The sequence below is a fragment of the Erinaceus europaeus genome, chromosome 1, assembly GCF_950295315.1.
Source record: "Erinaceus europaeus chromosome 1, mEriEur2.1, whole genome shotgun sequence".
NCBI classification, from domain to species: domain Eukaryota; kingdom Metazoa; phylum Chordata; class Mammalia; order Eulipotyphla; family Erinaceidae; genus Erinaceus; species Erinaceus europaeus.
In genome coordinates this window covers 30420431-30443597 of record NC_080162.1, presented here as the reverse complement: position 1 = coordinate 30443597, position 23167 = coordinate 30420431, and the positions used below count along the sequence as shown (strand labels likewise).

Sequence of the window (23167 nt, the reverse complement as noted above, 5' to 3'; positions counted from 1 at the left end):
ATAATTAAGTTTTGTCAAAAAAGGCATGTGATACTCAGATGTATCAGTCTCTTATTAGTGAAGGTATTACTGAATATGAGACTAAAGCTGCATATCTTAACAAGTTGTTCCAGCTTGCGCATGCTAATGTAATTTAGAAAGAAACCTTTCTTTGTTGAAGACTTTTTCAATACAAGCTAACATGTTTCCAGACCTATTTCATAGTAATTTGTGGTTTTTAAGGTATGTCAATAGAGACACTGTATCCAGCATGCCTAGATTTTGTAAGTGACTGCTTTTAAAAATGATCTTTGTTTAAAAAGTTACTTTCTTTCCTAATATTAAATTAACTTTCGTAGATATTACTCATTCTAGTTAAAACTTTTGTTTTGTTTTTAATGTTTTAAATCTTTGAACCTCTTTTTGTGGGTTGATGGTAATTAACACACTCAACTGGGTATTGCCACTGCCAGCCAAGGGGTTGCTGATAAATTTTTTTGGTCCACAGACTTTATTCTGAAATGGTTATCTGTATCTGTTTTTTCTCCCTTTGACTAGAGCACCTCTCAACTCTGGCTGTTGATGGTGTTAGGAATCGAGCTGAGATCTTTTCTGTGCAAGTCCTGTGTGTTACCACAATGTTACTTCCTTTACTCTGTATCAGTGTATGTAACATGTTTAAATATACTTTAAATTTTCATTTATTTGTTAGTAATGAGAGAGAGAGAGAGAACTAGAGCGCCACTCTGATACTTGTAGCGCTGGGGATCAAACTTGGGGTCTCATGCTTATGTAGGTCAGAGACTCTAGTTGCTGCATTACCGCCAGGGCTCCTATATGGGTTTTAATAACAATTAAATGAAGTTTTCTTTCTTTCTTTTTTTTTTTTTTACTTAAAAAAATTATTTTTATTTATTTAATTTCTTTATTGGGGAATTAATGTTTTACATTTGACAGTAAATACAATAGTTTGTACATATATAACATTTCCCAGTTTTCCATATAACAATACAACCCCCATTAGGGGACCTCTGTCATCCTTTTTGGACCTGTATTCTCTCCCCTCCACCCTCACCCCAGAGTCTTTTACAGTTTTTACAGTCTTTTTCCAGTTCTGGTTCTACTTGTGTTTTCTCTTCTGATTTTGTTTTTCAACTTCTACCTGAGAGTGAGATCATCTCATATTCATCCTTCTGTTTCTGACTTATTTCACTTAACATGAATTTTTCTTTTTTTCTTTTTAAACATTTTTAAATTTTTTATTTATTGATTCATGAGAAATGATAGGAGAGAGAGAAAGAACCAGATATCACTCTGGTACATGTGCTGCCAGGGATTGAACTCAGGACCTCATGCTTGAAAGTCCAATACCTTATCCACTGCGCCACCTCCCGGACCACAACATGAGTTTTTCAAGGTCCATCCAAGATCCACTGAAAATGGTGAAGTCACCGTTTTTAATAGCTGAGTCGTATTCCATTGTGTATATATACCACAACTTGCTCAGCCACTCACCTGTTGTTGGTAAATTAAGTTTTCAATGAATGGTAGTGTGCATGTGGTAATGTGTTTTTTGTCTTTTTTTAAAAATATTTTATTTTATTTATTTATTCCCTTTTGTTGTCCTTGTTGTTTTATTGTTGTAGTTATTATTGTTGTTGTCGTCATTGTTGGATAGGACAGAGAGAAACGGAGAGAGGAGGGGAAGACAGGGGGAGAGAAAGATAGACACCTGCAGACCTGCTTCACCGCCTGTGAAGCGAACCTCCCCTGCAGGTGGGGAGCCGGGGTTCGAACCGGGATCCTTATGCTGGTCCTTGTGCTTTGCGCCACCTGCGCTTAACCCGCTGCGCTACAGCCCGACTCCCATTTTGTCATTTTAAAAAAAAATTTATTTCTTTATTGGGGAATTAATGTTTTACATTCAACAGTAAATACAATAGTTATTTTTTGTCATTTATATGCTATTAGAAGTGTGACTTGTACTGTTTTTCCTTGATTTCCTTAAAGTTTATAAAAGGATTAAAAACTTTGGTAATAAGATTGACATAGTGGACGTGTAAAATGTTTCTTACTTGTTGTTCACTTGCCTTGATGAAAAACTTTTTTTTCCACTAAAGTTAAGCTCAGTGTTTGAGCCCAATATTAGCAGTGCTCTGGTAAAAAACAAAACAAAACAAAAAAACAGAAATTTAGTTTCATAATAAGTAGCTCTTCAAGAACACCAAAGTCAGTTTTGAAAGAATGATCACTATTTTTGGACTGTGAGATCATGTGGAAGGAAAAGGTAGAATTTAAATTGACAGCACCAACTTGTCACTTCCTGGCCACCCTCAGTTATTTCCAATAGTGTTCCTGGCTTTACATTACATATTTTTAAATATTTATTTATTTATCTATTTATTTTTCCTTTTACTGCCCTTGTTTTTTTATTGTTGTTTTAGTTATTATTATTGTTATTGATGTCATCATTGTTAAATAGGACATAGAGAAATGGAGAGAGGAGGGGGAAGATGGGAAAATATGACACCTACAGACCTACTTCACCACCTGTGAAGTGACTCCCCTACAGGTGGGGAGCCTGGGGCTTGAACTGGGTTTTTTTTTTTTAATTTTAAAAAAATATTTATTTTCCCTTTTGTTGCCCTTGTTTCTTATTGTTGTTGTAGTTACTATTATTATTATTGATGTTGTCATTGTTAGGACAGAGAGAAATGGAGAGAGGAGGGGAAGGCAGAGGGGGAGAGAAAGATAGGTACCTACAGATCTGCTTCACCACCTGTGAAGCGACTCCCTTGCAAGTGGGGACCTGGGGGCTAGAACCAGGACCCTTACGCCTGTCCTTAACCTGCTGTGCTACTGCCGCCTGACTCCTTTGTTACATATTTAAAAAAAATATATGCTTGTTTTTTATTTATAATTGATAGAGTACCAGAATATCACTCTTGTATACAGGATATTCAACTGGTTGAAAATTTTCTTGATGATGTACATCCTTCTCAGCCTAGGGGTGTTCTAAAAAGGAGTTTCTTAAATCACTATTAACCAGAATTTTTTATCTTTCCAGAGAGATAATTAATGTAACTTAAGTATGCATTGCCTTCTTGGCAGCCAGAGATAGATGAAACTTATGCTGTGGTTAAATTTTTCATTGTTATGAGATTAGTCTATTATTATAAAAGCTCAACTCATCAGTGAGAGTTTTTCCTTCTGTTCTAATTAAAGGAGCAGCATGTTTTCGATTTAATTATGGCACTTTGCTGGTTTGATACTTATTGGTCACAAGCTAAGAATGCGTTGGGTTTTCAAAATGTATAATGCATCTAAAGCAGTGCTGACCACAGGAATGACGGAAATGTTTTTTATCTACATTGTCCAGTATGGTACCCATATGTGGACATTGTGTACTTCTATGTGGGTACTGAGACTGATTTATTAAATATTTAAAAATTCTTTAAAATTTAGAAATATATTATTAGCATTTACTACATTGGGAAGACAGATTTAAATCATGTAGAAAGTACACTACTCCCAGCTCCCACCTCCTCTCCACATCTGGAAATGAACAGAGGACCTTGCATAAGTGTTCTGCCACCAAGTTAGTTCTCTACCTCGTTAGTATTTAAAAATTTTTGAAACTTTAAAAATATTTATTATTAGATAGAGACAGAGAAATTGAGAGAGGAGGAGATAGACACCCGCAGCCCTGCTTCAATTCTCATGGAGCTCTCCCCCTGCAAGTAGGGACCAGAGACTTGAACCTGGGTCCTTGTTTACTATAATGTGTAAGCTTAATCACGTGCACTACCACCTGGCCCCTAAATTTTTGATATACTGAGAAGGGTGGGGGGTAGGTTGAGAAGGAGACATGTTTCCAACACCCATGGTGTTTGCTTTATTCTGACATTTGTACTTGTATGTGGTGCCAGGAACTGAACCCAGGACCTTGTGTGGCAGGTCATATATTCTACACAGTGAGTCATCTCCTGGCCATTGTAGAAAATCTTAACATAGGTGGTTCAGGAGGTGGTGCAGTGGATAAAGTATTAGAATCTCAACCATGAGGTCCTGAGTTCAATCCCTGGCAGAAGTACCACAATGACTTTTGGTTCTTTCTCTTTCTCATTAGTAAATAAATAAAATCTTTAAAAAAGAAAGAAAACCTTAATATGATGGCATCTTGGGCTCCCACAATTCCTTGGCTTTGCTTGGGAAGGAGAGGCTGCTAAACTTGTGGTTTTTTTTTTTTTTTTTTTTAAAGATTTTATTTACTAATGGGAAATATAGGAGAAAGGGAAAGAACCAGACATCACTCTGGTACAGGTGCTGCTGGGGATTGAACCAAGGACCCCCTCCCCCCCCATATGCCTGAGAGTCCAGTGCTTGATCCACTACGCCACCTCTCCGACCATAAGGCTGATTAAATTTGAAGTTGATATGGATAGTATTGCCATTAGAGACTTCTTTATCAGACAGAGCCTTTCAGACTTAAATGCATTGATAATTAGCTAATTTGAGAAGGTGTGTTTCCATCACAAAATATCCTATCATGATTAAGTGAATAAATGCTTAGAAGAAGACATTTCTTTTGTATTAAGATTTATACTGAGCAGGGATAGATAGCATAATGGTTAGACAAAGAGATTCTCATGCCTGAGGCTCCAGTGTCCCAGGTTCAATCCCCCCCCCCCCCCACAAGCCAGAGCTGACCAGTGCTCTGGTAAAGAAGACAAAACAAAACAACAACAAAGCAAAAGATTTGTACTCAATGTGGAGACTAGAGGTTAATGGAATTTTGATGGTCCCTTCAAGAATTTTAGGGGTCAGACGGTGTACCCAGTTGAACGCACACATTACCATTCGTAAGAACTGGGATTAGAGTTTCCAGTCTCCAATTGCAGGGGGAATACTTCATGAGTGTGAAGCTGGTCTGCAGGTATCTTTCTCCTCTATCTTCCCCTCCCCTCAACTTCTCCCTGTCCTGTCAAATAAAATAGAAAAAAGTAAAAGGGGGGGGAGAAAGCCCCCGGGAGTGGTGGGTTTGTAGTATTGGCACCAACCCCCAGCAATAACCTTGGTGGCAATAAAATTAAACAAACAAAAGTAAATAAACACTTATTTATGTATTAATGAGGGAGAACCAGAGCACCCAAGACTCTGGAAAACTGTAGGTAGAGACTTACAGAAATAAACCCTCCACACATAGACTTTCCCTTACCCAGATGATGAGGGAACATTTATAATACTGAGTTTTTCATAACAAAGAGGAATATGTATTATAAATAAATTTTCTCTTGAACAGAAGTATAGTTGTTAGGTAAATCAAACTTCTTTCTTTTTTCTTTAATTTTCTTCATTTACTGTTTATTATTTACTTAGCATGACAGACAGGAGGAGAAAATATTATTACTCTGGTACATGTACTGCCAGCGATAGGACTCAGGACTTCTTGCTTTAAGTCTGATACTGTAGCCACTGTACCTGCTCCCAGACTGCAATTTTATTTACCAATTAACACATGAGTGGAAACATAGCATCCCTCTGGTGCTCCACCCACTGAGCCACCTCCAGTTAAGGAGCCCCCCCCCCCCCCCGTTTTGTATTGCTGGAGATGGGGCAGCATGCTGGTCCTCTCACCACTCTGCTTATTTGTAAATCAGACTTCTTAAAAGTCTCATTTAGACTTCAGTTTTCTCCGTGTCCCAAATCTGGCAAGACTCTACCTTAGTTCAGTTGGCTATGTTGTTAGTTAGGAAGCAGATGGTAAAAGAAAAGTCATAGCAAAATAGCTCTATCTGCTCCTACTCTGCAGTTTCCTTACTGCTCCTTCACATTCTTTGTTTTTAGGCTAATGTGTTCCCACCAAACTCTTGACTTAGTGCCCCATGCCTTTCCAACCAGAAACTTCTTACTACTGCTTAGAGTCTGGGAACTCGGAACCTAACTGTCCTGGGCCCTCTTTCTGGCAGTTGGGTGAGTCTTGGTGGTCTGAAGAATAAGTATCAAATGGGCAGAAAATAGGTTATGGTGTGAGAGGAGGAGACCATGTGAATAGTAGAAATGAGATTATAGAGGAATTAATCATCTGATCTCGTAGAATGGATGTGGAGGGAAGAGAGAGCTAGTCTTCTCTCTCTGCCTTCCTGAGGATTGTGTCAAATGGACTGTGTGGACATATCAGCTATAGTAGTCAGGACTGAACCATTAGAGTCAACCCAGTGCCCTGATGTTTGTTTTTACCAGGTCAGAAATGTGGTTCCACAAGCCCCACACAGCTGTGTCTGAAGGAGAGGCCGGGTGTAAGCAGTATTACACCTGTGTTCAAGCACTCAGCTATGGGCTTGTCTCTCCTGACCAGCCTGGTTTTTTATTTGGGCCATATTGGCACATGGGATGGGTTAGGCTTCTAGCTCAGATATGAAGATATTGAACTGACTAGTCCTGGCTGAAACAATGCCCAGAAACTGGTAGGATACTGACTGACACAGCTTCCTTAGAGGTGGATGCACGGTAGCTGTGTGGAAACTCTCTGAAGTGTAGGTCATGAGAATGCATTTTAAAAAAATATATTCTTTTAAAATTTATTTATTTTAAATTATTTATTTATTAATGAGTAAGATAGGAGGAGAGAGAAAGAACCAGACATCATTATGGTACATGTGCTGCCAGGGATCAAACCCAGAACCTCAGGCTTGAGAGTCCAAAGCTTTATCAGTGCACCACCTCCCGGACCACCATTTATTTATTTATTTATTTATTTATTTATTTATTTATTTATTTATTTATTTATTTCACTGGATAGAAACAGAGAAATTGAGAAGGGAGAAGGAGATTGAATAGGCACCACTCCTGAAGTTTCCCCCTGCCGGTGGGGACCTGGAACTTTTGAACTCGAGTCCTTGCACACTGTAATGTATGTGCTTAACCAGGTGCACCACTACTTGGCTCCTGTGAGGATGTATCTTATTTCCCTCCAGACACTGCCAGGCCAGAATCTGGTGTTGTTTAAAAAGGATGGGTTCATATTAGAAGAAAATAATGCCTATATACAAGTAATTTTGAGCATAGATGTGAAATTAGTGCATTTGTTATTGATGTCGTTGTTGTTGGATAGGACAGAGAGAAATGGAGAGAGGAGGGGAAGATGGGGAGAGAAAGACACCCGCAGAACTGCTTCACCGCTTGTGAAGCGGCTCCCCTGCAAGGTGGGGAATCAGGGGCTCAAACCCGGATCCTTCCACTGGTCCTTGCGCTTTGTACCACGTGCGCTTAACCCGCTGTGCTACCACCCGACTCCCTCAAGTTTATTTTCTAAGGCTTATAATACGTAGTTAAGTCTTGTGTTAACAGTATGGCTAGTACATGGCTTTTTTTTTTTTTTTTTTTTTTTTGCATATAATGGTTATATTTCAGAATCACGTTTGTAGCACAAACTTTTTATTATCTGCCCTCCAGTGCTGGCAGACAACTACTTGTCTTTCAAAGGAAATCATAGATGGGCGATCCTTTTATTTATTGTTCAATAAAAGTAGAGAAGTGAGCTCTGTATAAAGAAGTTAAATTAAACCTGAAAGATTTACTGGATAAGATTAGTAGGAAATGAAAATGGGAATCTAGGGAACACCCTGATTCTTGTTAACCTTTGTTGTAGTACCATTTGGAACAGCTTCTCTTGACCTGGCAATTTCACACAACCTTTCTTTTTAAACCCACCCAGCCCTCTAGTGAGCTGCTTGCTGGTATTCTCTTTTAGTGCTCTTTTTGGCAGGAAGCCTCTCCATTCTTTTCTGATTCTGATTTTTTTTTTTGGTTTGTTTGTTTTTTAAATTTATTTATTTTTATTTAATTTATTTATTCCCTTTTGTTGCCCTTGTTGTTTTTCATTGTTGTTGTAGTTATTATTGTTGTTATATATAGGACAGAGAGAAATGGAGAGAGGAGGGGGAAGACAGGGGGAAAGAAAGACAGACACCTGCAGGTGGGGAGCCAGGGCTCGAACCAAGATCCTTACACTGGTCCTTGCGCTTTGTGCCACCTGCGCTTAACCCACTGTGCTACAGCCTGACTCCCTCTAATTCTGATTTTGGATCAGTCCCTTGTTGAACTGAACTGGCCTTAAGATCTGAAATGTGGACGGTCAGTTTGTGATAGAGAAATGTGGCAATCTTTCCTGTCATCCTGTAACATCAGTCACGTACTCTTATTTTCCACAACATGGCATTGCACTGAAATGATTGTACATCTGGGTCTATGATCTTTATAAAATAATAAATTCACTAACATGTCACAACATGCATTATTTATTATTTTGGCAAATCGTTATTTTAACAAGCAACAATTTACCAATTTAAACATGATAGTTAACATGATCTGACATAAAAACTTAAATAATCTCCTGCATCTTTGTCATCAGAACTGCATTAATGATATTAGCCCTTCTGGGAACTTTAATTTTTGTCAACTCTGACTGATGATGGCAGCTTGTGGTAGTGATACGCTGTTTTAAATTATTTTTTAGCTGAAATGATAACTGACATGTAATGTGGACTGGCAGAGATAACATTGTTTATCTTTGTCAGTGTTGTTTTGATTTATATTTTGAGTTATTTAATGAAGAATATAGAAAATGTTTATAGTTGGTATTTGTTGTCCACTGTAAATTGTCTCCTGACAGGTCCTGGGAGGGCCTGCTTTTTGTTGCAGAAGCTGGTGCCGGTCAACTGGGCACTTACTGATCTTGCCTCCTAAAAATTCTAAGGGTGAGCTTGTCATTGAGGCTCAGCTTGATTGCATTTACCTTGGAGTTTGAATCTGGAGAAAGTTACAGAGTCAAGGAATAGTCAGTAGTGACACTAGAGTTACTAAAATTGCCAAAGGTTTTTTTCCTGGATGCTGCTAGTTGTACTCTTCAATGTTAGTACAAGTTGATTTAGCCTTCCTTTTTTCACATTTTGCACTGATGCCACAAACTACCTTTTGTGCATAAAATCAGACTTTGAACATTGAGTGACAGGCAGTTAAAGCTGTCATGTGGTGATATTGTCTGCCAACTGTTGTGTTTAGCAGTACTCGGTTTTTTAAATTAAGGGAAATATGCCTTATTTTCACAAATAATTGCTCCTCCCAACCACCATTGTTTCTTTCTCTTTATTCTTTGGAGGATATTGTGTAGTTATTTGAATATTAGTTGAGTTTCAAACTGTACTCAGGAATTCCAGACTTTGTGAAGGTACTTGATATACCCAATAACAGTACCTCAGTCTCAGTCCTTTTTTTTTTAATTAATTTATTTTCCTGTTTGTTGCCCTTGTTTTTTATTTTTGTTGTAGGTATTGTTGTTATTGATGTTGTCGTTGTTAGATAGGATAGAGAGAAATGGAGAGAGGAGGGAAAGACAGAGGGGGAGAGAAAGAGAGACACCTTGCATACCTGCTTCACCGCCTGTGAAGCGACTCCCCCGCCTGTGAAGCGACTCCCCCACTGGGGGCTGCAACCGGGATCCTTAGGCCGGTCCTGGTGCTATGCACCACATGAGCTTAACCCGCTGCGCTACTGCCGAACTCCCTCACATAGTCCTTTCTATCATTTACTGTACAAATATATATGATAAGGCACTAAATGTAAATTTTCTTCCCCTTGCTTTATCAAGTGTTAGCCTGGGTCCCGAAGTTGAAGCCAATAATTAATAAGTACTAACCTCGTCTAGAAGCATCCACTGCAGGTTTTGTCCAGAAATGGCCAAATGCACCCACAACTTTTACAACCTTCACCATACATAACTCAACCTGGATCAGGAAAACTTGAAATGGATTACATGTAAGGTCTTGTTAGGACTAGAGAGTGCTCTTACTTGGGTCATCTCCTGTCTAGCCTCCTCCCCTTAAGTCATTGAAGAAAGATTCCAGGAGATTAATGGAGAATTGGGATTAATTGCAAAAGAGAATCTTCACATTTTATTGCGTGTTGGTGATCAGCCAGGTATTGCTGTTAGTTTAGAATAGAATCCTAAAAAAAGTTTTGAGTGAGTGTAGTGTGTCTTTTGGAGGCTGGAGATGTTTGTGAACACAGACCCGTGTCAACACCCCAAGAATTCTACTTTTACTTAGAAGATATTCTTTTAGTTTAATTGTATAAGGTATAATCCCATCTTTTCTTTTTACCGGAGCACTGCTCAACTCTGTTTATGGTGGTGCTGGAGATTGAATCTGGCATTTCTTGTGCCTCTAGCATGAAAGCCTTTTTGCAGAACCATTATGCTGTTTCCCCAGCCCTGAATCCTACATTTAAATGTGTTGCTTTACATTTTACTTCAAGTAAAGTACACCATTGCCCAAATTATTTCACTATAAATTAGTATTGAGCCAAAGTAGTATGATAATTAATTCCTTTCTGTTCAGTTTCTTATAATTTTTTCTTTGTTAGTGGCGGGATGCTCAACACTCAGAAAAGAACTTATTGACTTTACATTTAACATAGTTTATTTTGTTCAATATACCATTCAAGTATGAATTTTTGTGTGGTATACAATTGTATATTGAAATACTCTTTTGTTAAACAAATTGCTGTGTGCTTCATTAATTATTGGTGTTTAAAGATTTCAGAAGGCAGTTTTTTGGGACACGGGGAGGAGGTGTTAAGTATTGTAATGCTTTTATTGTAATCCTGCACCCTAACATTCTGGTTTCACTGCCTCCTCCACACTTCAAACAAGTCCAAGCACAGACATATTCTCTGGCAAGTATTCTAGTCAGTTCTTTTCCCTCCCCTATTCCTTACTCCAGCATGACATGACCCAAACACAGTCTGTCTGTGTACCTAGAATAATGTACTTTGTGTGGGGTCCCAAGCCAGGAGTAGTCATTGTGTCACTGCTCTTCTTCCCATTCTGTGACACATTCTTCTTATCCCTTACTCCCATTAAGTTGCTTACTGTCCTATACTTGGAATAGCCCTTGTAGGCAGGGGAAATCCAGTACACAAGCACTGCCCAAACTTTTGTCTCAGATTCATTCTTCTATTACCTCCTAGCAAGACATGTTGCTTGTATACTATAGGATTTAAAAGATGGGGCTAACATCTATTTTTTTTTTTACCTTAGCAGTGAACTTCATCTAAGATGGAACTGATTTTTAAATGAGTTTCAACTTCTGGACAACAACTTAATATTTGTGTATTACTTTTTTGTGATAACCGCCCCCCCCCCCACAACTTTATCTCAGTGGATCTATACTGTTTACTTATGTAGTAGGTAAGGTGAGCATTACCCACTTTATTTATTTATTTTCTTTTTCTTTTTCTTGTTTGATCTGTTTTATTGGGGAGCGCGGGGGTGTCCACAAAAAAAAAAAGTCACATAGCGGAGACTGTGTGCCTCCATGACCCAGTCTGGGGGCGGGGCCTCTGGTGGAGTCTGAGGAGTCTGTGCCACGTCCTCGGGAGGGGGCCTTGGCGGGCCCTCCCTTCTTGGGGGGCGGCCTGAGCAGCGCCAGCTTCTTGGGCGGGTTGCTATTGGCTTTCGTCATCACGTTGTGTTCGATTTTTTTTCCGGATCCTGACCTCCAGTTCCTTCTTGAGCTTCTGCTGCTGCACGACCCGCAGTGAGCCAACCGCCCTTCTTGGGACCGCGGCTCTGCTCGGCCACCGCCGCCTTCGCTTTGCTCTTGGCCAGTTTCTGCGCCTGGAACTTGCGCTGCCCCTGCGCCATATTCGCGCCTGCGCTCTTACGGCGACCTCTGTGCAAGGCAAGACGGGACATGCCTATTAAAAAAAATTTTTTTTTAATTGGTTAGAGACAGAGAGAAATTGAGAGGGAAGAGGAGATAGAGAGGGAGAGAGACGACACCTACAGCACTGCTTAACCACTCACGAAGCTTTCCCGTGCAGGTGGGGACCAGGGGCTTGAACCTGGGTCCTTGCTCACTGTGATGTGTGCGCTTAGCCAGGTGCGCCACCGCCTGGCTCCGGCATTACTCACTTTACACAACTAAGAAAATGGGTCCAAGAAAAGTTTTGTGGGGCCAACAAAATAACTTAATTGGGAGGGTGCATGCTTTACCATGTGCCTGACCCACTGCACTGGGGGAATCTTTAGTGCTTTGGTGGCCTTCCTTCTCATCCTCTGTCTCTTTCTAGCTAAAAAGGTCAGCCTAACAACAGCAAGGCCAACAAAACAGGAAAAAATGGCCTCCAGGAGCAGTAGATTCGTAGTGTGGGCACCAGCCCCAGTGATAACTCTGGAAGCAAAATAAAATAATATAAAATATATCAGCCCAGAGTGGTGGAGCCCTGGCCAGGACTAAATTTTTGTGCCTGATCTGTTTTATTTTCACATGAAATGTTGAGTGTAGAGTATTGAATGCTATTGAATATGGCCTTGTGCTAAAAAAAATAGAAGCATAAAATAGTTCTTCCCTTCTAGTTACCTTTATTTTCTAAAGTGATCATATCTTTAGCGGGGAAATGAATCTTTGATTTTTTTTTCATCTCCCAAATAATTCCTTTATAGTTAATTGACTCAAATAAATAAAATATTTTTCATGCTTAATAGATATAATTATTTCTATAGAAAATAATAGATCAACATTCTAAACAAATCTTAATGCCACAAATGTTTCTTGCATTTTCTCCCCCAGCCCAAATTGTAGAAGTTCGATTGTGGAGGTTTTCTTTTTCAAGTCCTTTGCAAAATAATAACTTTTCTTTGTGCTGGTAGTTGACCTCTGCTCCAGTAATGACTCCAGTATGAAGTGATGGCTTTTTTTTTTGAAAGGAAACTGTATTCTATGACATGTCAATATTACATAGAATTTATCAGTGCAGGGATAAATAGCATAATGGCTAGCTATGCAACGAGACTTTCACATCTGAAGCCCCAAAGTCCCAGATTCAATCTTTCATACCAACACAAGCCAGAGCTGAACAGTGTTCTGGTAAAATAGAAGTTAAAAGTAAATAAATTAGGGAGTCGGGCGGTAGCGCATGTGACACAAAGTGCAAGGACCATATAAGGTCCTTATTTCGGCATAAGGATCCTGGTTTGAGCCTTGGCTTCCACCTGCAGGGTAGTCGCTTCACAGGTGAACAGTTGAACACATGTTACCATGCACAGGTACCCAGTACTTGGAGGTATGAGGGCTGTGGTTGGAGGATGTGACTTGGATAGGTAAGGGCACTGGGATTTGATAGCTCTTCCAGACCAGGAATGGAAATGTTGGCCCAAAAGAAAGATACCAGCAGAAGAGGCGAGGGTGGGAAATGTGTACAGCAGCCACAAATAGCCACCAGAGTCTCCAGTAGATAGGACTGCAAAAACAGTTTCAGAAGTGTTCAGTTACTTCAGAAATGGATTCTAAGTAAGTCTAGACTGTCCAGGTGTCATTCCCTGTTAAAGGAGCTTTTAATGCAGCAAATCTTCAATTATTCTTTTATGTAGTACACTCATTTACTCTTGAGTGTCCCTAGTGTTTGTGCCTTAAAATGTTTATATGGATCTTTCACTCTCATGCTATTTGAAGTTAAAATGTTATCCCCATGACCATCTGTGGATAAGACAACCTTCCATTAAAAATTATTGTTGAATCATAATTTTTGCTGAATGTGCTATCAGGTTATCTATCTAAGCCATCAGAATGAATGATTAATAGGCTCGAATACACAAAAACAGTTTACTTAAGTACATGGAAGTTTTCGTTCTGTTATTTAGAATGTGTTCATGTCTAACTGATTATTGCTCACATTTTATGAAGAAGTATTGACATCCTGTAAAATAGGCAGTGACCTCACTTCTGGCTGTGTTGGCAAGCTTCACTGCGGCTTCTGAAGCACTGATATTCCTATACCCTTTGAGGCAAGGTATGGTGTAGTAGTATGTTAATGATCTAGTTGAATTGAAGTACAATAATTTCATCCTTGGGTAAAAACAGATGTGAAAGATTCTGTTTTAATGTCTAATCATATTCCAACCCTCCGTTGGCTTGTTTAAGTTGACCTGACAGCATTATACCTGGTAACAATTTGAATTAAACTCTCAGTGCTTGACCTTGTGCAAACAGTTGTAATTTAATAAGGCTGCAGTCTTTGTAGAGATAGCATGGCTAATGGGCAAATCCCTTTCTGGCTGGAATTGTTCTGTTTATGAGTGCTGGGAATGGAGAGAATCAGAGACTCACAACTGCCATGACCGATTTGAAGAATGGCTTTATTTGAAAAGGGGGGCGGGGTGGGGACTAGAAGAAATTATGTTTTGAAAACATAATTAGAGGTGATGGTTGACCCATGTCTACAACCTTAGGGGAACTGTGGTGAATTGCAGTGGGGAGACTGAAGATTCAGAACTTTGGTGGTGGGAATGGTGTGGATTTAAACCCCTGTTGACATGTAATTAAAAAAAAAAATAGAAATTAAAAAACTTTTTGTTTTATTTTTTACCCTGTAAGAGCAATGTTTTTAAAAAAATTTATTGATTTATTTAGATAGAGACACAGACTGAGAAGGACGGGAGACATGGAGATGGAGAGAGGAAAAAGTGACACCTGCAGCACTACTCATGAAGCTTCATCCTTGCAGTTGGGGACCTGGGGATTGAACCTGGGTCCCTGTGTGTGGCAACATGTGTTCAACTGGCCATGCCATCACTTGCTCCCCAGTCTTTATACTTTCACTTTTTTTTTTTTTAACACTTTCTAATCTTTATTTTTGGAGATAGCAACAATCTATTCTTAATTTCAGAAAAGTAGAGTTCTTTGGTTTCCCCCTCTAGACTGTTGAAGTTTCTCTCATCTCTGCTTCCTTTTACTTTGCAATAATGTGACTATATTATAACACCATACAAGTTTCAGGTTTGCCTCACTAAAAATTCAAGACTCCACTCCCCACCTTAAAAGCAATGATCTGAATGTGGTTTTGATTGTTTTTAGTTTAAAGGTATGAAACATCATTTGTTCAAAAGGGGAACTGGAAGGTGCTTAGAAATCAAAGGAGTTCTAGGTAAACTGAATCAGTTCTGTCTGTGTCATCTACTTACCCATATTCCTCTGACTCCTCTGATCTTTCTACCCTCCTTTACACATTGTTCTGCTCTCTGCTCTACTTGTTGACTTCACTCCATTTCATGTCTGTTTCTCTACCCTATAGCCTCTGACTTCCGTTCTCTCATGCTGTTGGCTTTTTGTGGTCCTTACTTGTTTAAACTCTCTTGCATTCTTTCATTTCTAGTTTCTACTGTTAACAGGTTTGTCTCTCTTCAAATTCCACATAGTGAAATCTTTAGCAATTTTTTTTTTTGGTGCTTTCTAAAAATGCTTGTGTTTTATTATGACAAAACATGCTTATTAAGAGTAGGGCACAATGTAAAAATGCATGCAATTAAATTCTCTTGTAGTCACATTTAAATAGTCAACCACTTCAGTATATTTCCTCTTATTTTTTTCTTATTTACACATAGGAATTGTGGGTCCAGAAGATGGCTCAGTAGGTAAAACCTTATCAGGAGTGGGGCTCAGGGTTAATCTCTGGCACCACATGAGAGCACCATGTACAGGTGATTACATGGATGGTGGAACAGTGCTTTGGTGCTTCCTTTCTCTTTTTCACCCTCTCTAAAGGAAAGAGAGAGAGAGAGAGAGAGAGAGAAGAGAGAGAGAGAGAGAGAGAGAGAGAGAGAGAATATGAATGAATTAGGCTGGGAGGCAGCTCATTGATGACATATATGTACGAGGCCCTAAGTTCATTACACACACACACACACTCACTAAATAACCTCAAAAGCTTAGAGTCATGTTGGTAATATTTTAAAGATATTCTTATCTACTTGTCACCATTGATATTAATAGGGATACTCGGTATATTTTAAAATCTGTCTAGTTTGATATCAATATTTCATAAATTCTTGGCCTTTTGACTAAATGTGACATCATTAATCATTTTATATTGTCTACTCTGTGTCATTCACTGTTTCTTAACCCCTTTGAGAAGTATTAACTTCACAGTGTTTAACATAAGTTTCTTTTTTATTGGGGAATTAATGTTTTACATTCAACAGTAAGAACATAAGTTTTCATAAATTGGTGTCTAGTAAGAATCTGGGTTATGATTTCTTTCCCTTTTTTGGAGGGGGTTCACCAGGGTTATTTCTGGGGTTTGGGCCTGCCTGACTCCACTGTTCCTGGTGGCCACCCCCCCACCTCCTTTTTCCCCCTGGGTAGGAGGTGGGAAAAAGAAGGAGACACCTACTCCACTTCTTCCCCTCTGCAGCTCAGGACTAGGGGAGTTGAACCTTGTGCATGGTAGCATGTGCATTCTGTGGACAAATCACCATCCAGCCCCTTCTTGCTTAAACATTGTGAAACTTGATTTTCTATGTTTGTTTAAAATACACTGATAAATTTCCAGCTAGAAAAAGTAAAACAACAACAATAACAACAACACTTTAGCTCTAAGGATATAGAAAAGTAATAATAATAAAAGTAATAGGAATAAAGTAAGAAAACTAATGGCAGTTGTTATACCATAGTTGCTATTCCTAGTCATTAGTGGGTGACTTGGCTGTGGGGTGAAGGACTTGCATGTTTATATAGGGCCCTATAAGAGAAGAATATGTGCTTGACTATCTCTATTATATCTTCTGTAGGAAGCTGCCCAATCTTTCATTTTCTTTCTTTCTTCCTTCCTGTTTCTTTCTCTCTCTCTCTTTTTTTTTTTTTTTCCTAAGGAGTTCTACCAGGCATCATTATCTTACTGGGTTTGCTATGCTTCATTACAGTAGAAGAATTCTAAGAATGGTTCCCAATGGCTCTTGTCTTCTGTGTAATTCCCTCCTCTTTGATTCTGAATGTATTGAAATACCACTCCCATGACTAGATTAGCTTGTGCGACAAAAGGAACGTGCTCTCACATGTGCCCATAATTTTCTCTGGCTAGTGGTAGAACAAAATTCTAAGTGTGAGTAGGATTTGATTCAGTGTTATTACTGGCTTTAGAGTTGTAGGGCATCATGTGCCAAGGAATGTGGATAGCTTCTAGAAGCTGAGGCAGACCCTATCTGGCATAACACAGGAACCTCAGTTCTACAGTTGCTATGATCTGAATCCTCTCAACAGCCTAAATGACCTGAATTCTTCCCAAGAGCCTTCAGATAAGAACCTATCCTGAGAATGACAGCAAAATAGCTCACTTGGATAGTGCTGCTTTACCATGTGTGTGGTCCAGGCCCCAACTTCAACTTCATTGCTGTGGTGTCTCTTTCTCTCTCATTGCCTGTCTCTATCTTAAGGGGGAGGTGGACCCGAGTTGTGTAACACTTTTCACCTGCCTATTTGAGATCCTAAATATAGAGCTCAGTCAAGACTACCTAAACTTTTGACATATAGAACTACTAGATAATGATCATTATTTTTAAGCCATCATGTGTGGCAATAGTTAACTAATATAAAAGTCAGGGAGGGTATTCAGTGGTTAAAGCATCTGTTTTACATGCAGAGGTCCTAAGCTTGAGCCCAGACACCTCATAAGTCAGTGTCTTTGATATCCCTTTCATAAAATAAATAAATATACAAAAATGAGAAAACTGATAGTCTAGGGTCTGACTGATTCTTAACTAAAATCAGACAACTCTTTCTCATGGACAGATTCACAGTAGCCTAATTACAGAAACTCATGTATGAAGACAAGGGCCAGCATATTTATTTAATTTATAAGAAGTAATTGTCTGAGTGGTTAGGAGATAGCTCACTGGGTAGAATGTGAACCTTACTTAGCACGAAGTCCTTGGTTGGAGTCTGGTACCTCATGAGAGTACCATGGACAGCAGAGCCCTCACTGGGAATATAGACCAAAATTCTTTTTGGGGGGGTACAGAAGGTGGGAGTCGGGCTTCTGTAATTGCTTCTCAGCTGGACATGGGTATTGGCAGGTCGATCCATACCCTCCATCCTGTCTCTGTCTTTCCCTAGTGAGGTAGGGTTCTGTAGAGGTGAGGTTCTGGGATACATTGGTGAGGTCATCTGCCCAGGGAGTTCAGGATGGAATCATATGCAAGTTGGTGGCTGAAAAGCAGTAAGATATAAAGTGGGACAAAATGTTTAATAAACAGGAGCCAAAAGGTTGTAATAGAGCAGATGACAATAGGGATTTTAGGGTAGAAAGAAGCAAGGAAGTCTATCTTAGGTATGTTTTTAGGGCCCTGTGACTTTAGTAATTTTTGCTTGGACTTGATAGCTATCATGGCAGTGGACTAAAAATATTGCCTGCGAAGATGGTGTCCAAGTTTAAAATTGGACTAGAAAACTGCATTAAGGCAGAAAGTAGTTTCAAACTTGAAAAAAAAAAAGATAAATAAGGGACCAGGTGGTGGCACACCTGGTTGAGCACATTATTACAATGCGTAAGGACCCGGTTCAAGCTCCCAGCCCCCACCTGCAGGAGGAAAGCTTTGTAAGTGGTGAAGCAGTGCTTCAGGTGTCTCTGTGTCTCTCTCCCTCTCTGTCACCCCTTTCCCTCTTGATTTCTGGCTGTCTCTGTCCAATAAATATAATAAAAAATTTTTTTTAAAAAGGAAAATAGATAAATACAATCAGTGAACCCTTTACCACGCCAATTTGACCCAGGGCCTATGTATATAAATATTTAGCACAGGAGCCTGTATAAACCTCTGAGCTTGCAGCTGATGGTCACAGCGGGGAACATTCTAGGCTGCAGTCATTTCAGGACCTGTCTTCTTTGAGTGGCACAGTAGGATGACCCAGCTTCCCTTCAGAAAGTGGGGCAGTCCCTACCATTACTAGTATGTAATGAGGGTAAGGGTCTGGAGAGGCCCTCAAAAGGGCCTATGATGACATTCCTGATGGAAGATATCTGTGATGGTGGAGAGAGGGATCTATTAGAGGTATAGGCCCATCATAAATATGGGTGAATCCAAGGATTCCCTGAGTAGGGCCCCAGGTGGTATTAGAGTTTAAAAGGCAGTAAATAATAATTATTATAACCAAGTTGAGCCTGCTTTTCTTTGAAAATCTCTTAGTTAAGATTTATCGTAATATATTTGGCTGTGCCTTATGACATTTAATGAGATCTACTAATAACAATATCTTAGATACTGACAGGACCAAATGATTCTGTAATTGCTTCTCTGGTGGACACGGGCATTGGTAGGTTGACCCATACGTCCCATCCTGTCTCTTGTCTTTCCCTAGTGGGGTAGAGTTCTGGACCAAATGATTCTGATACATTTGTTCTAAAGTTGTAGGTAACTTAGTATTTTTTTTTTTTAAGATTTTATTTGCTTATTTATTTATTTATTTATTTATTTATTTATTTATGAGAAAGAAAGGGAGAAAGAACCAGACATCACTCTGGCACATCTGCTGCCACTGATTGAACTCAGGACCTCATGCTTGAGAGTCCAGTGCTTTATCACTGCACCACCTCCCAGGCCACTTCAGTATTTTTTTTTAAAGCTAATTTTTAGAAATGCTTAAACAATACTGTTGAATGTAAAACATTAATTCCCCAATAAAGAAATAAATTAAAAAAAAAAAGAAATGCTTAAACAAGGGAGTTGGGTGGTAGCGCAGTGGGATAAGGGCACGTGGTGCAAAATGCAAGGACGGCCTAAATATCCCGGTTCAAACCCCCAGCTTCCCACCTGCAGGGGAGTCGCTTCACAGGTGGTGAAGTAGCTCTGCAGGTGTCTGTCTTTCTCTTCTCCATCTCTCTCCATTTCTCTCTGTCCTATCCAACAATGACAACATTAATAACAATAACAATAAAAACAAGGACAATAAAAGGGAAAATAAATAAATATAATAAACACATTTTTTAAAAAAAGAAATGCTTAAACTTAAGCCCAGTGTCAGGATTCAGTTTACAAATCTGAAGCATCAAGTGCTTGCACTAAAAGAATATATATATACTCAAAGCTAAAATTTTTCTAGGCAGTTAAAGACATTGAAATATTCAATCTATTTTTCTCTGACATATTGAATTAATAGTGATTTATAAATAAAATTGTAAGTTAATAGTTTCGTTTCATACTTCTCCCACCACCAGAGGTCTGTGTCCCAATTCCTACCTCCCTATGGTTGACCTGAAACCACCACCTTCCTCCAGAGTCTTTTACTTTGCTGCAATACACCAAATCCAGTCCATGTTCTGCTTTATGTTTCGCTTTCTGTTCTTATTTCTCAACTTCTGTCTGTGAGTGAGATCCTTTTTCTTGCTTATCTCACAGCATCCATCTGATTAAATCAGGTCCACCCTGAATGGTCTCTCTTTTTATGGGCTAATAGTCAATGAATTTGGAACCTTTGTAGCTTCACAAAAATCCTCTTGGCTTTGGTCATGTAACAACCTAATCATGGCAGAGAAATTTATCATATTCATAGCACTGCTCACAAAGAAGGGTGGTTGAAATTTAACAGGCTATGTATACCAAGAAGCTATCTTAAATTTTTGCCTCCCGTTATCTTAGTCAGCCTCGATTGATGACCTTGCTGTCTTTTAAAAAATATTGATTAATAATTAATTAATATTAATAAATTTAATGCTTGGAAGCTTTTTTGTGAAATGGCCACACATCTCTATCCATATTTAATATGTGTTTTTATTTCTATTTTTATTTTCTTTTTAAAAAATATTTATTCCCTTTTTGTTGCCCTTGTTGTTTTTATTGTAGTTATTATTATTGTTGTTGTTGATGATGTTGTCATTATTGGATAGAACAGAGAGAAATGGAGAGAGTAGGGGAAGACAGAGGGGGAGAGAAAGATAGACACCTGCAAAACTGCTTCACCGCTTGTGAAGCGACTCCCCTGCAGGTGGGGAGCTGGGCTCCCGAACCAGGATCCTTACACTGGTCCTTGTGTTTAGCAGTACTAGTTTTGTTGTTGTTGTTGTTGTTGTTTAAAATTAAGGGAAATATGCCTTATTTTCACAGATAATTGCTCCTCCCAACCACCATTGTTTCTTTCTCTTTATTCTTTGGAGGATATTGTGTAGTTATTTGAATATTAGTTGAGTTTCAAACTGTACTCAGGAATTCAGACTTTGTGAAGATATTTGATATAGCCAATAACAGTACCTCAGTTTCATAGTCCTTTTCTTTTGTGCGCTTAACCTGCTGTGCTACCGCCCGACTCCCCCTATTTTAATTTTTTTATCAGAGCACTGCTTAGCTCTGGTTTACGGTGTTGCTGGGGATTGAACCTGGAACTTAGGAGCCTCAGGCATGAGATCCTTTTGTATAATCATTCTGCTGTCTCCCTAGCCCCTCATGTTTATATTTGTGTTGGCAATTTTATCTTATCTTTTCCCACTCTAGTAATTGGGCTAGAATAAAAGAGCTGGGGGGTGGTTCTCAATATTTTTCAGAGTCTTCACTGCAGGACTCTGCTTACAGTTTATTATTATGAATTGTCAGAGAGATTCTACCCTCACTAAACTTTTGAGGATTGTATCTTAACATTCCAAGTAAGAAAAGGATAGACTAAGGAGAGAAAATGAGTTATGTTTCAAGTTAAATTATTAACCATTGAAGAAATGTACTTGTTTTTTACTCTATATTTTGCATTCTTTCATTATAGTTGCTTCCAGTGAAAAGCATAGTCTAAAAATTGAAGCAATTAAGGAAAAGAATGTTTTGTTATGACAATATAGAAACATAAATGTCCTTGCTTATTAAAAGAAAACACTAACAGAGTCCAGAATGATTTCATTAGGAGGGTTTTTACCATTGCAGATCCATTGTGAGAGATCATTGCCTTAGGCCACTTTGGACAGAGATGTAGCAGAGTTAACCTGCTTCACTCTCTAGGGAAACTGTCAAAAAATGAGCAATGAATTAATAAGTAAGAAATGTTTTCTGAGCTGTAGGCTGTCCATTGTTGATTGACTATTGGACTGGGCAGGAGTCAGACTAATGGGAGATGACATTCAAACTCAGGTGTTGACTCTCAGCTGAACTGCCCGGTAGTTTCTGCTACTTTGCTACTCATTTCCCCTGAGTGGTGGCAGCTTGTATATTAAGCTTGCAGAACTGGGCTGCCTGGGGTAAATCCTCATGCTCCCATTTATTCAGTCTTCTCACACTTCTTTTCACTCCTGCAGAATGAGGGTTAAAAGAAAGTCAGTGTAAAGCACATGGTAAGATGCTGAGAACTGCTACTAGTGGTGGACCAAGGAGAGGTGTCTATGATGGGAGCCATCAGGCACAGCAGGAAGGAGTTAGAATTGTTTAGAATTGCAATTGCAAAGTGATAATAAAAAAAAGGACTGACTTTTAGTTGATTTAATTCTGTTTTTAGATTTATTTTTTTTTTTTGCCTCCAGTCTTAATCGTTATTGATGGGGCTCTGTGCTAGCACTACGAATCCACTACTCCTGGAGCCTATTTTTTCCCTTTTGTTATTATTATTGTTATTGCTTTTGTTGTTGTTGGGTATGACAGAGAGGACGGGAAGACAGAGTAGGAGAGAGAAAGATGGACACCTACAGACCTGCTTCACCATCTGTGAAATGACTCTCCCCTACCCCCGACCCCCCCCCCCCAGCAGGTGGGGAGCCAGAGGCTTGAACCGGGATCCTTATGCTGGTCCTTGCACTTTGCGCCATGTGTACTTAACCCACTGTGCTACCACCTGGCCCCGTTTTTAGATTCTATACAGATAAGGAACTCTCCTATTGCCTACACTTTGGGTGGATCACTTCTTTCACCTATCCTTTGAAATGCGCTGCCTTGCATTGAAGTGCTCAAAAATGTCTGGTGTTACTGTTCTATTCTCATGTGAACTGAGATGTATGTTTTCTTTAGAGAGGAAATTCTGGGCACACATTGTCTAGTAATGTGGAATTTCGTAGAAAAATGGGTGTAGAGGCCAGATGGTGGCTTACCCAGTAGAGTGCACACGTCATCATTCTTGAGGACCCAGAATCAAGCCCCAAGCCCCATGTTAGTGCCAAGCAAGGTTTCTCTACCTCTTCTCTCCTCCTCTTCCTGACCCCTCCTCTTCTTTCTCCCTCCCCCCATCTATAGGAAATAAAAATAGCCTCCCCAGGAGCAGTGGATCTCTATAGACATGAAACCCCAATGAAGCCCTGGCACAGCAAGGAAAAGAAAAACATCATAAGATATCAAAAAGTAGAGTGCAGATTTTTCTGTACCTGAGGCCCTGGGCTTGATGCACAAGGCCCTGGATTC

At 39.3% G+C, this 23167-nt stretch overlaps 1 protein-coding gene and 1 pseudogene across 6 annotated transcripts in view; one reads left to right on the top strand and one right to left on the bottom strand.

The window, feature by feature from the left end:
- The window catches only part of KAT6B (lysine acetyltransferase 6B), a 222243-nt gene that overhangs the window by 65581 nt on the left and 133495 nt on the right, over positions 1 to 23167 (top strand). The window lies entirely within an intron of this gene.
- Positions 10777 to 11750, bottom strand: LOC132541766 (leydig cell tumor 10 kDa protein homolog; annotated as a pseudogene).